Source organism: Phacochoerus africanus, chromosome 1 (assembly GCF_016906955.1).
Source record: "Phacochoerus africanus isolate WHEZ1 chromosome 1, ROS_Pafr_v1, whole genome shotgun sequence".
Taxonomy (NCBI): Eukaryota; Metazoa; Chordata; class Mammalia; order Artiodactyla; family Suidae; genus Phacochoerus; species Phacochoerus africanus.
The window spans coordinates 40,417,969-40,431,207 of NC_062544.1; the positions used below are offsets into that span (position 1 = coordinate 40,417,969).

The 13,239-nt window shown below is 41.5% G+C and overlaps 1 protein-coding gene across 3 annotated transcripts in view; it reads left to right on the forward strand.

Moving 5' to 3' along the window:
* The window catches only part of ELOVL7 (ELOVL fatty acid elongase 7), a 93,422-nt gene that overhangs the window by 42,085 nt on the left and 38,098 nt on the right, over positions 1-13,239 (forward strand). Inside the window, exon 1 of one of the 3 annotated variants that reach the window (XM_047755523.1) lies at positions 3,664-3,685. The exons of the other annotated variants lie outside the window; for them this stretch is intronic. The gene's annotated coding sequence lies outside the window, so the exon portion shown is untranslated. Of the gene's footprint in view, positions 1-3,663; positions 3,686-13,239 lie in introns of those variants that run through there. 3 annotated transcript variants of the gene reach the window in all.

Genomic DNA, 13,239 nt, shown 5'->3' on the forward strand with positions numbered 1-13,239 from the left:
CGCTGTTTTCTAAAAGCCAAGGTCAGGGTTTCTGGAAGGAAGAAGTCAGCAGTGTGGGATGGCAGGGAAAACGGCGTAGATAAGAACTCAGGAAAAGCCTTTGGGTTTAGCAAAAGGGAGCTCTCTTAACCTTTATATGTAGGACACCTTTAACCAACAGAGGGTTCTCTTGAGCACAGTCACACCCTCCTTCTAGCACCCTTTAGAGATAGTAGGGTCCAGAATCTCCACCGTGATAAATCACAGCATGTCAGATCTACTGGGGTACAGTCCCTCTGTCTTATGTCATATCACATGCCTAGCCTTTATTTTTTACATTTGGGTTAGCAGCTTTTCTGCTCCAGTGTGGACAGGGGCTTTTTGCTATTGTTGTTGATTTACCAGCGTAGGCCACAAGAAATTAAGCTTTTCCCTATCACAACACATCTTAGGGTGAAAATTAAAGGTATACCTGGAGTTCCTGTTCTGGTTCAGTGGTAACAACCCTACTAGTATCCACGAGGATGAGGGTTCCCTCCCTGGCCCAGCTCAGTGGGTTAAGGATCTGGCATTGCTATGGCCTCCAATGTAGGTTGCAGACATGGCTTGGGGCTGTGGCATAGGCCAGCAGCTGCAGCTCCAATTTGACCTTTAGCCTGGGAACTTCCATGAGCTCCATGTGCCGCCCTAAAAAGAAAAGAAAAAAAGAAAAAATTAATGTGTAACAAACAATAAGTGGCTCTCTATTTTCACACTAGCAAGGATCCTTTTGTATCTTTGTGCTCTTTACTTTTAAGTCTTTATTGTTTACATTTCCCATTTCCCCCTTTTTCTAGGACTTGTCTTCAGTTAAGACTGAAATTAGATAAATAGAGACACATTCTCAGAAGAGTATAAAGGAGAGCTAGGGTCATTAAAAGGGCTGACAGCCCTGGCTGGGAAGGGATTTTACAGAGTTAATGAAGAGAGGTTGCATTGTTAGTATCCTCAAAGCCATAGGTCAGCCTCCCAAGAATTCCATGAGTGATGTTTGAATGAGAAGTTTGAGATTAACACCTTTAATAAAAGCATGATTCAAGGTTTCATTCCTTTTGTGTGTGTGTGTGTGTGTGTGTGTCTTTTTAAGGCTGCACTAGCGGCATGTGGAGTTTCCCAGGCTAGGAGTCAAATCAGAGCCGCAGCTGCTGGCCTACACCACAGCTCACAGCAAAGCCAGATCCTTAACTGACTGAGTGAGGCCAGGGATAGAACCCATGTCCTCATGGATGATACTAGTCAGGTTCGTTAACCACTGAGCCATGACGGGAATTCCTATATTCCTAAATTTTAAGAAATCACAAACTCTACAGCTCAGAATTAGCTAAAGGTAATTTAACTGTACTAGTCTCTATTCTATATAATACAGAGTATTAAACATATAGTAAAATATATACTATCATATATATTATAATCTAAATTAGATGTTCACATCTTCTTCAAGCCATGAGGATTTCCTTAAATGGTCACAATTCAAATGAATAAAATGCAACTAATCTTACTTCTAGAGTTAAAAAGTACATGAAAACACATTCCTCAAGTTTTTCAGCATCAAATCCAGTTAGAGGAAATCTTTTGAGAAGATCAAGTTCACTCCCTCAGTAAAAGGCAAAACCACAAATAAATCCAATCAAACTTCAAGTGATTGAGAAGTTGACCTTGTCATGTGAGTTATTTATAGATACATACGCCTTCTGCTTTAACTCAACTTGATGCTGAGAAAATTGGGCCTTCTTGCTAGCCAGTGCAGCAAAATGTGAATATCAGCTGTGATTGTTCGCTTAATTGATTGATTGATTGATTAATCCTAGGGACGTTTATTTCTTGCCTCATTTGTATGGAATCTCCATCATCAGAGTCCCTCTGATTGTTACAGTCTCCAGCTGGAGAAGAGAAAGATGGGATTTTTAGTCCATATGCTTCTTACCAGATTTGGGGGTACATGTGCGAGTTCTCAGGCTCTTTTGCAACAACACTGCAGCCAGGGAGGAGGCCGTATTGGATTGGGAGCTTTGCCACGCTATGGGTGCTACTCAGCTCCAGAGCCTTTCCTGGGCCACACAGCTTTTTAAAATTTAGAACATTTTTCTGGGTCCCTTCCTTATTTGGCTCCTCTGTGAAATTTTGTGGGTTGTTTTATTTTTTTTCAACTTATTTTACCTCTTTCAGTATATGGAGGGAGATTCTACCAGGTAGCTTTATTCTGCTGCTTTCTGACTATTGCATCTTTGTTTTCTCTGGCTTCTCTGTTTTTCAAAAACAGGTGTTCACTGAGATGCTGCCCTTTGCCGTGTTTCCTCCTACATTATTTATCACAGAAATGTATTCTGCCCCCCCGTTCTCACGTCTCTCTTTTTATTTTTTATTTTTTGTCTTTTTTTAGGGCCCTACCTATGGCATATGGAAGTTCCCAGGCTAGTGGTCGAATTGGAGCTGTAGCTACTGGCTTACGCTACAAACTACAGTAACGCCAGTTCCAAGCTGTGTCTGCTACCTATACCACAGTTCATGGCACCCCAAATCCTTAACCCACTGAGCGAGGCCAGGGATTGAACCCACATCCTCACAGATAACTAGTCAGGTTCATTGCTGCTGAGTCACAGTAGGAACTCCTTTTTTTTTTTTTTTTTTGACCATTGCAGCATGCAGAAGTTCCCAGGCTTGGGATTGAACCCGAGCCACAGGAGTGACAATGCCAAATCCTTAACCTCTAGGCCATCAGGGAACTCCATCACCTCTCTTTATTTATAATTAATGGGGACCCTGATCCTGAGTTCTGATTCTGTGTATTTCTCCAAGTTGACTGAACATTTATACTTACTGTATTAGTTTTCTAGTGCTGCTATAATGAAGTTCCACAAACTGGGTGGTTTAACACAGTTCTGAAGCCTAGGAATTTGAAAGCAATGGGAAGGTAAGGTTGGTCTCTTCTGAGGACTATGCTAGTAGGGTCTGTTCCAGGCTTTTCTCCTTGGTTGGTAGATGGTCATCTTCATGTTCACAATAGGTTCTTATATGTGTGTCTGTCTCCAAATTTCCCGTTTTTATAAGTACACCAGTCATACTGGATTAGGGCCCACTGTAATGATTTTTTTTTTCCTTTTTGGCCACACCTATTGCATGTGGAAGTTCCTGGACCAGGGATTCCGCCTGCTACAGAAGCAGCATGCCAGGTACTTAACTGGCTGTTCTACCAGGAAACTCTGTAATGATTTCATTTTTAACTTGATTATCTCTACAAAAACCCTTTCTCCAAATAAGGTCACATTCTGAGGTACTGGAGGTTAGATTTCAACTATAAATTTTCAGGTGTCACAATTCAACCCATAACACTATGATTCACTTCATGCCACAAATATTTTCTGTTACATGCCAGGCTCTAGTCTAGGCACCTGGGAACACAAAGATAATTAGGTCCAATGTCTTGTTCTTGATGGATGAAAAGATAAGAGTGAATAAACAAGCTTTGGCAATACTGTGCAATAAGTGTTTTCACAGATGAAACCAATTACCTTGAGAATACCTTCATGGCATGCCTAAGCATGACTGATTGAATCAGGTGTGGTATCTTATGCAGGATTCCTCTCAATAGGATGAAATCGCTGTGCTGTTGTTCCCCCTGCTTCCAAACCACACCCTCAGTCACCCAGCCCTGGACTCTAACACTCAGGTAATCTTTCCAAGTGCCATTTTTATTAAGACATACCTTGGTTATGAAACCTCTAATAACTCTTACATTGTCAACAGAACTAAGTCCAAAAAAATTCTTTTGCATGGCTTTTGTTTTATCCACAGTCAAGTACCAACATTGGAACCTACCTTTCTCGTGTTGACCTTTCTATTGCTCCCCACCTTTACTCTGTCCATTATCAAAATAGACTGACAGACATTCTAGAAGCACACTGGGAGATTTCTGTAATTTCATGAAGGCAGGGTTTTGGTTTTGTTTTCTACTGTATCACTGGCGTCTAAAGCAGTGTGTGACCTATAACAGATACTTAAGAATATTGGTTGAGGAGTTCCCATCGTGGCTCAGTGGTTAATGAATCCGACTAGGAATCATGAGGTTGCGGGTTTGATCCCTGGCCTTGCTCAGTGGGTTAAGGATCCGGTGTTGCTGTGGGCTGTGAGGTAGGTCGAAGCCGAGTTGCTGTGGCTTTGGCATAGGCCGGTGGCTACAGCTCTGAGTAGACAGCTAGCCTGGGAACCTCCATATGCCACAGGAGTGGCCCTAGAAAAAAAGGCAAAAAGACAAAAAAAAAAAAAGAAAAGAGGAGTTCCCGTCGTGGCGAAGTGGTTAACGAATCCGACTAGGAACCATGAGGTTGCAGGTTCGGTCCCTGCCCTTGCTCAGTGGGTTAACGATCCGGCGTTGCCGTGAGCTGTGGTGTAGGTTGCAGACGCGGCTTGGATCCCGAGTTGCTGTGGCTCTGGCGTAGGCCGGTGGCTACAGCTCCGATTCAACCCCTAGCCTGGGAACCTCCATATGCCTCGGAAGCGGCCCAAGAAATAGCAACAACAACAACAACAACAACAAAAAAAGAATATTGGTTGAGGAGTTCCCATCATGGTGCAGCGGAAACAAGTCTGACTAGGAACGATGAGGTTGTGAGTTCGATCCCTGGCCTTACTCAGTGGGTTAAAGATCTGGTATTGTCAAGACCTGTGGTGTAGGTTGCAGACGTGGCTCAGATCCTGCATTGCTGCAGCTGTGGTGTAGGCTGGCAGCTGTAGTTCTGATTCTAAGAATATTGGTTGAATATCACAGAAGAATTTTCCCTTGGAGGGCCCTCTGCTTGTGATGTGTACCTTTCCTCTCTCATAGGTACACAGATTTTTGCCTATTGAAGTCTTATATTCAAGGCTCAGCTCCTATGTCTTCCATTATGCCTTTCTTCTGTGTCACGTGTCCCAGATGTGAATATTCCCAGAAGCTATAGTATTCTGTGCGAAGTGTTTGTGTGACCCTGTATTCTGCTTTGCATTTTATTTTATTTATTTTTTTTGCCCATACCTATGGCATGCAGAAGGGATTGAACCTGCACCATGGCAGTGACCACACCAAATCCTTAACTGCTGGGCCACCAGGGAACTTCTGCTTTGCATTTTAGATATCTGTATAGGCATTTATTTTTCCTGCCAAATTGAAAGTTGTTTGAATTAAGGGAATATTTTTATTTTATCTTATTTATTTTTGGCTGCGCTTATGGCATGTGGAAGTTCCTGGGCCAAGGATCAAACCCTTGCCACAGCTGTAACCTGAGCCGCTACAGTGTCAATGCTGGATCCTTAAGCTGCTGAGCTACCAGGGAACTTCTCAGGGATCACATTTTAAAAATAATATTGTAGGAGTTCCCGTCATGGCACAGTGGAAACGAATCCAACTAGGAACCATGAAGATGTGGGTTCCATCTCTGGCCTCGCTCAGTGGGTTAAGGATCCAGCATTGCCATGAGCTGTGGTGTAGGTTGCAGATGCGGCTCGGATCTTGTGTTGCCGTGGCTGTGGTATAGGCCGGCAGCCGTAGCTCCAATTTGACCCCCAGCCTGGGGACCTCCATATGCCTCGGATGTGGCCCCAGAAAAGACAAAAAAGAAAGACAAATAAATAAATAAATAAAAATAATACTGTATCCTGTTCAGCACTTCCTTGCACAAAAGATGCTCAAAAATACTTTTTGTTTGATGAGGAAGTAAATGAGAGGAGTATTCATTTGAAAAAAAGTAGAGCCTCCAGATATGCTGTGAGTGCAGCCCTAATAAGCAAAAAGAAAAAAGTAGAGAAGCCCTAAGCCCCTTGCCTTGCCTTTTTTTCTGAGTTTACACTTAAAGATTAATTCAGCAGGTATTTATTGAGTGCTTACCTATTTTACTCAAGGCATTGAGCTAGAATTTAGATTACAAATAGAATTAAACTGCCCTTGAGGTACTTATCATCACTTCTGACAGAGAAATGAGTCCCAGTGGTCCTGGTGGTCACTTTAATCTTAGTCTAGTGGATTTTCTCTTCTCAGATTTAGCGAATTTTCTAGAATTCTTCTACATATTGAGACTGCCTGAGGGCAAGGCCACATCTTCATCCTCCTATCCCCTATTGCCAGGCACTGAGTTTTACACCTGCTAGTGATTTGGGCTGGTCTTTCATTCACCCTAAATATTCTCTAACTTTTCTCTGAGTTGTCCTTGTCTTTCCATTTGTAGAATGCTGCATTGGGACCAGAGACTTGGCAAGGACACTGATTGCTCTGCTTAGCTTGGGAAGCCCTCTCTTTTCATGATTAATAGTGAGCACAGTAAATAGTGCATTCAGCATTTTGCTAAAAGTTTTACATGAATTCTATTTCCTAGTGGGGCCTGTTGCTAATATCGTTGGTTTCTAGGACTCGTTCACTTCTAACAAGTTGTATTAACATGTTACGGTTGTTAAATGAATATCTAAAGTCTGTCTGATTCCTTGTGTATAACATGAATCAAGATTAAGTTGCAGACTAGTTCCTGTGGTGGCGCAGTGGAAACAAATCCGTCTAGGAACCATGAGGTTGCAGGTTTGATCCCTGGCCTCCCTCACTGGGTTAAGAATTCAGCATTGTCCTAGCCACAGCAATTAGACAAATGAAAGAAGTAAAAGGCATCCATATAAGAAGAGATAAAACTGTCACTGTATGCAGACGACATGATACTATACATAGAAAACCCTAAGGACTCAACCCCAAAACTACTTGAACTGATTCATAAATTCAGCAAAGTAGCAGGATATAAGATTAACATTCAGAAGTCAGTTGCATTTCTGTATACCAGCAATGAAATATTAGAAAAGGAATACAAAAATACAATACCTTTTAAAATTGCACCTCAAAAAATCAAATACCGTGGAATATACCTGACCAAGGAGGTAAAGGACTTATATGCCGAGAACTATAAAACTTTAATCAAAGAAATCAAAGAAGATGTAAAGGAATGGAAAGATATTCCATGTTCATGGATTGGAAAAATCAATATTGTAAAAATGGCCAGACTACCCAAAGCAATCTACAGATTCAATGCAATCCCTATCAAATTACCCATGACATTTTTCACAGAACTAGAACAAACAATCCAAACATTTATATGGAACAACAAAAGACCCAGAATCGCCCAAGCAATCCTGAGAAACAAAAACCAAGCAGGAGGCCTAACTTCCCCAGACTTCAAGAAATATTACAAAGCCACAGTCATCAAAACAGCGTGTTACTGGTATCAAAACAGACAGACAGACCAATGGAACAGAATAGAGAACCCAGAAATAAACCCTGACACCTATGGTCAATTAATCTTTGACAAGGGAGGCAAGAACATCAAATGGGAAAAGAAAGTCTATTCAGTAAGCATTGTTGGGATACCTGGACAGCTGCATGCAAAGCGATGAAATTAGAACACACCCTCACACCATGCACAAAAATAAACTCAAAATGGTGGAAAGAAATATAAGACAAGACACCATCAAACTCCTAGAAGAGAACATAGGCAAAACACTCTCTGACATCAACCTCATGAATGTTTTCTCAGGTCAGTCTCCCAAAGCAATAGAAATTAGAGCAAAAATAAACCCATGGGACCTCATCAAACTGAAAAGCTTTTGCACAGCAAAGAAAACCAAAAAGAAAACAAAAAGACAACTTACAGAATGGGAGAAAATAGTTTCAAATGATGCAACGGACAAGGGCTTAATCTCTAGAATATCTAAGCAACTTATACAACTCAACAGCAAAAAAGCCAATCAACCAATGGAAAAATGGGCAAAAGACCTGAATAGACTGTTCTCCAAGGAAGATATACAGATGGCCAGCAAACACATGAAAAAATGCTCAACATCGCTGATTATAAGAGAAATGCAAATCAAAACTACCATGAGATACCACCTCACACCAGTCAGAATGGCCATCATTAATAAGTCCACAAATAACAAGTACTGGAGGGGTTGTGGAGAAAAGGGAACCCTCCTGCACTGTTGGTGGGAATGTAAACTGGTACAGCCACTATGGAGAACAGTTTGGAGTTACCTCAGAAATCTATACATAGAACTACCATATGACCCCGCAATCCCACTCTTGGGCATCTATCCGGACAAAGCTCTACTTAAAAGAGACACATGCACCCGCATGTTCATTGCAGCACTATTCACAATAGCCAGGACATGGAAACAACCCAAATGTCCATCAACAGATGATTGGATTAGGAAGATGTGGTGTGTATATATATATATATATATATATATATATATATATATATATACACACACACACACACAATGGAGTAGTACTTAGCCATAAAAAAGAATGACATAATGCCATTTGCAGCAACATGGATGGAACTAGAGACTCTCATACTGAGTAAAATGTCAGAAAGACAAAGACAAATACCATATGATATTACTTATAACTGTAATCTAATATCCAGCACAAATGAACATCTCCTCAGAAAAGAAAATCATGGACTTGGAGAAGAGACTTGTGGCTGCCTGATGGGAGAGGGAGGAAGTGGAGGGATCGGGAGCTTGGGGTTATCAGATACAAGTTAGAATAGATTTACAAGGAGATCCTGCTGAGTAGCATTGAGAACTATGTCTAGATACTCATATTGCAACAGAACAAAGGGTGGGGGAAAAATGTATACATGTAAGAATAACTTGATCCCCATGCTGTACAGTGGGGAAAAAATAAAAGAAAGAAAAGAAAGAAAGAATGAATGAATTTGGCGTTGCTATGAGCTATGGTGTAGATTGCAGATGCAGCTCAGATCTGGCATTGCTGTGGCTGTGGCGTAGGCTGGCAGCTGTAGCTACGATTCGACCCCTAGCCTGAGACCCTCCACATGCCACAAGTGCGGCCCTAAAAAAAAAATAAATAAATAGTGTCCTATGTGGCTCTGTGGGTTACATACCCTACTGGTATCCATGAGGATGTGGGTTCAAACCCTGGTGTCACTCAGTGGGTTAAGGATCTGCCATTGCCACAAACTACTCTGTTGTCACACAGTGGCTTGGATCCTGCCTTGCTGTGGCTGTGGCATAGGCCAACAGCTGCAGCTCCAATTTGACCCCAGCCTAGGAGCTTTGATATGCCACAGGTACGGCCCTAAAAAATAAAACAAAGCCTGATTGAAGGGCAGACCCGAGTCTATTCATAAAGAGAGTGTGTTAATATGTTTTTCCCATGTCACTGTTATCAGGAGTGGGGAAACCCCCATTTTACTTAAACATGAGATATATCAGACAGAACATTAACTTCGTGGAAGTGGTAATAATAATTACAAGTGTGAGTCTAGCTCTGTGCTGTCTGTGTTGATGGACTTATTCTGTTTCATCAAAAAGACTGTGGCACAAGATAATTCCAGATAGCAGACATAAAAAGGCCACTAGAAAGTCTTATATGGTGCTGCAAAATATGCCTAACTTAAATCATGTTGTTTAAACAAGCAAAAACAAAATCAAGATTAGTTTGTCCTGAGCACACATCACCAGGATGAGCAGAGAGCATTTAAGTGGATCAGTTCACTGTCAGAGCTTTAGTGCTTTATCTGAAATGTCACTGCAGTGTGATCTCTTTAAGTCACATTTAAAGCAAACATTGTTTCTCAAAGATAACCCCCTTTCTTCCTTTAGGCTTAACCACTCCCCTCCCTTTTTCAGACTCCTCCTTCCCGCAAACCATGTGCTTCCCTCTCTGTAGGAGGAGGTGGTGGTGAGGGGGAGTAAATATAATACCAGTTACTCTACAGAAACCACTGCAGGCCCAATCCTTTTTCAGTACTTGGTTTGGATATTGACATGTGATACAATTCTGGGAGGAGGTGTTCAAGAGGCCTCTGAGAGCACTGGGAAAGGTTTGAAAGCTCCAAAAAGAGACACAAAGAAAACACCCTTTTACTGCTCTGGAAGAAAGTGTATGAGAATGTGGTATTTGGAATGGCTGTCACCATCTTGTCCCACAAAAATGACAAGTCAGAAATTAACTCGCAAGTTTCCTATCTTTGGACATCTACAAGATAACACTTCCTCTTACTGCCTAAGCCATTTTGAATTGAGTATTCTTTTACTTGCAGAAGAAAGCATCATCCCTGATACTATAATATCACCATTTTAAAAATAGAAAGTTAGGTGTTTGGTATCTTTATCTGATATTTTTGTTGTTCAGTTCTGTTTTCCTAAAACACAAGGCTAGGAGTTCTCTTGTGGTGCAGTGGGTTAAGGATCCTGCACTGTCACTGCAGGCTTGTGATCCTGGCCAGGGAATTTCCAAAGACAAGCCTTATATTCTAATTTTCTGTAATTTACTAAGACCTAAGATATAGTAATAATTTTCTCTTCTTACAAATGCTTGAGAACTTCAAGCTTACTTCACTTTTGAAATAGGAATTTAGTTTCCTTACATCCTGGGCGTATATGCTGACTCAGAGTTCTGCCAGATTTTATATCTGTTGCAATTGTTTTGAATCACTAGAGAAATCTTTTCCAGTATTGATTGCACTTCTGTTCCTGCCCTTCTTGACCCAGATGTTTTATCTTATCCCAGTGAATCCTTTGTCATAAATTTTGTGCCTTTTCCTCATATTGTGGATGTCATCATGCCTGAGAATAGTTTATGAGGTATTAAAAAGAAGTTCTCAAACCTGACCATCATCAGAATCTCCCCAAACTTACTAAATGAATCCAAATATCTCTTTTTTTTTTTTTTTTGGTCTTTTTTGCAATTCCTTGAGCTGCTCCTGAGGCATGTGGAGGTTCCCAGGCTAGGGGTTGAATCGGAGCTGAGGATGCTGGCCTACACCAGAGCCACAGCAATGCAGGATCCAAGCCGCATCTGCGACCTACACCACAGCTCACGGCAACACCGGATCCTTAACCCACTGAGCAAGGCCAGGGATCAAACCCGAAACCTCATGGTTCCTAGTCGGATTCGTTAACCACTGAGCCACGATGGGAACGCCCAAATATCTCTTTAAGTAATTACAATAATCAGGTCTGGCAACCACTAGCATAAGGGCTATAGAAGAGAGGGCATTTGTACCCTGATCCCATATCTAAAATAAATGGTTTTAAACCTCCCTTATAAAGTCAGCTATGTAAGAATATGTATGTTCTTGCCTCCTTTGTCATAGATTACTTGACCGTAGGAACTTGAATTTATTTCTGGGCTTTCTAACCTGTTCCATTGATCTGTACATCTGTTTTTGTGCCAGGACTCTATTGTTTTGATGACCATAGCTTTGTAGTATTGTCTGATGTCAAGAAGGTTGATTCCTCCATTTTTGTTTTTCTTTTTCAATATTGCAATCAAGTGTCTGTGTTAAATCATGTTAAAGGGGATTTCTGGGGTGGGAGGGGGTTGATATTCTTGGATTGAGTCCGGGGGTAGCCCTCTATTTAGAAGACAACTCAGGTTTCCCCCAGTTCATTTATGAACAATTTTCTAGACTGATCTCTGCAATGTAATATAGGCTTCTAGTCCTTCAGTGTCCCAGCTTGTAAGGAAATTCTCATCACTTTTTTAATTCCATCATGCTCAAAGGGATCAGGTGTTCTTTTCATGCCCAACACAATTATGCATGTTCCTTCTCTTCTGGTGGGCCCTCATGTGTTAAGGACTGTTGGATAGCAGGTTACCCACAAGCCGAGGCTCAGTGAGAGGGTTCCACTCCAGTAAGTGTGGGCCAACAGAACCCCTTTCCTGCCTCTCCAGGCCTCCCTCTCTCTGCTTGAAGGACATCTGCTTCTGCCACCCCTTCCCATCCAGTGTGAGTTATTTCTCTGATGACCTCCTTTCTCTTCCTCCATCTCAGTCTTCTGCAGTCTTTTGAATTAGAGAAACCAGCTCTCTTTGCTGCCTGTGACTGTTACTGACCTGCATTAGGCTGTGGTGTCTTTGCGGCTTTGGGCTTTAGGGAGGGCTGGGGAGAGGAAAATGGCCTGTGTGGAACCAGTAGGAGTATGGTGGGGAGGGCAGGAATTGCACAGAAAATAGAATAGTACTTTGAAATGTAACCCATTGTATGCCTTGTATTAGTCTTTCATTCTGATTCTGAATAATTTAAACAGCATTATTTGGGCAGTTTAAGTATGAGAATAATGGCTCAAGAACTGTTACATCAGTGGTTAAGGGGAGCGGGAAAGTAGCTTTTATCATGATCTACAACAATCCTACCCAAACCATTGGAAAACATCAAGCGGAGCATCGTCTATAATCTGACATACCAGCTCTTAAAATAAAAGTAGAGTTTTCTCTCAATTTGTTCCATACCCTGCCATTCAACTGAGTTTGGCTGGATGTTTTCCGTTTAAATTGGTATAGCTTATCTCCACAAATGACAATATCTGAATTTGATTGAAGGTTTATTCTTTATCAGATTCTGTACTCTAAACTTTATGCATATATACTTACCTCATATGGTCCTCTAAATAACTCTGAGTTTATTTTTTCTCAGTAGGTGGTAGAAATGCCATTTTACAGATAAGGAACTTGAACTTTAATTTCACCCAGGGTCACACAGTTATTCAGTAGTGTGATTCAAACCAAAATCTTTGTGATCCCAGAGTTTCTGCTCTTACCCTCATATCACACCTTCACTATAGAAAAAATCCACAGGAATACTAGAATCCCGTCTATCTCTGACAAGATGCTGGCGTCACCACAGCCAATCTTGAGTATGAACTCTGCGTGAAGACACACCATGGTTGTATCTGATCAGAGGTCATGCTGAGATACCACCCTGGACTTGGACAGATCCTCTGGAGTAGACAGATCCTTGAGGAATTAAGATTAAAATTTCTCTTTTGTGTTTATGTGCATGTGTATATGGGTGTATACGTAACAGCATCCCAGCACAGGTACAGCTAATTCCATTGTTTTTTGTTGTTGTTGTTTAAAATATTCTTTGTTTTTAGACAGGTGATATAGTCACATGAATCAAAACCCAGACAGTATAAGGTCTTCCTTCCACCACCCCTTCAGCCAAGTTTATACCCCATTCCATTCGCCATGGATATTTTTTCAGAGTTCCTTATTTTCTTTTTAGGGCCATACCCATGGCATATAGAAGTTCCCAGGTTAGGGTCAAATTGGAGCTGTAGCTGCTGGGCCATGCCACAGCCACTGCAGCAGCAACATGGGATCTAAGCTGTGTCTGTGACCTATACCACAGTTCACAGCAAAGCTGGATCCTTAACACACCGAGCAAGGTCAGGGATCGA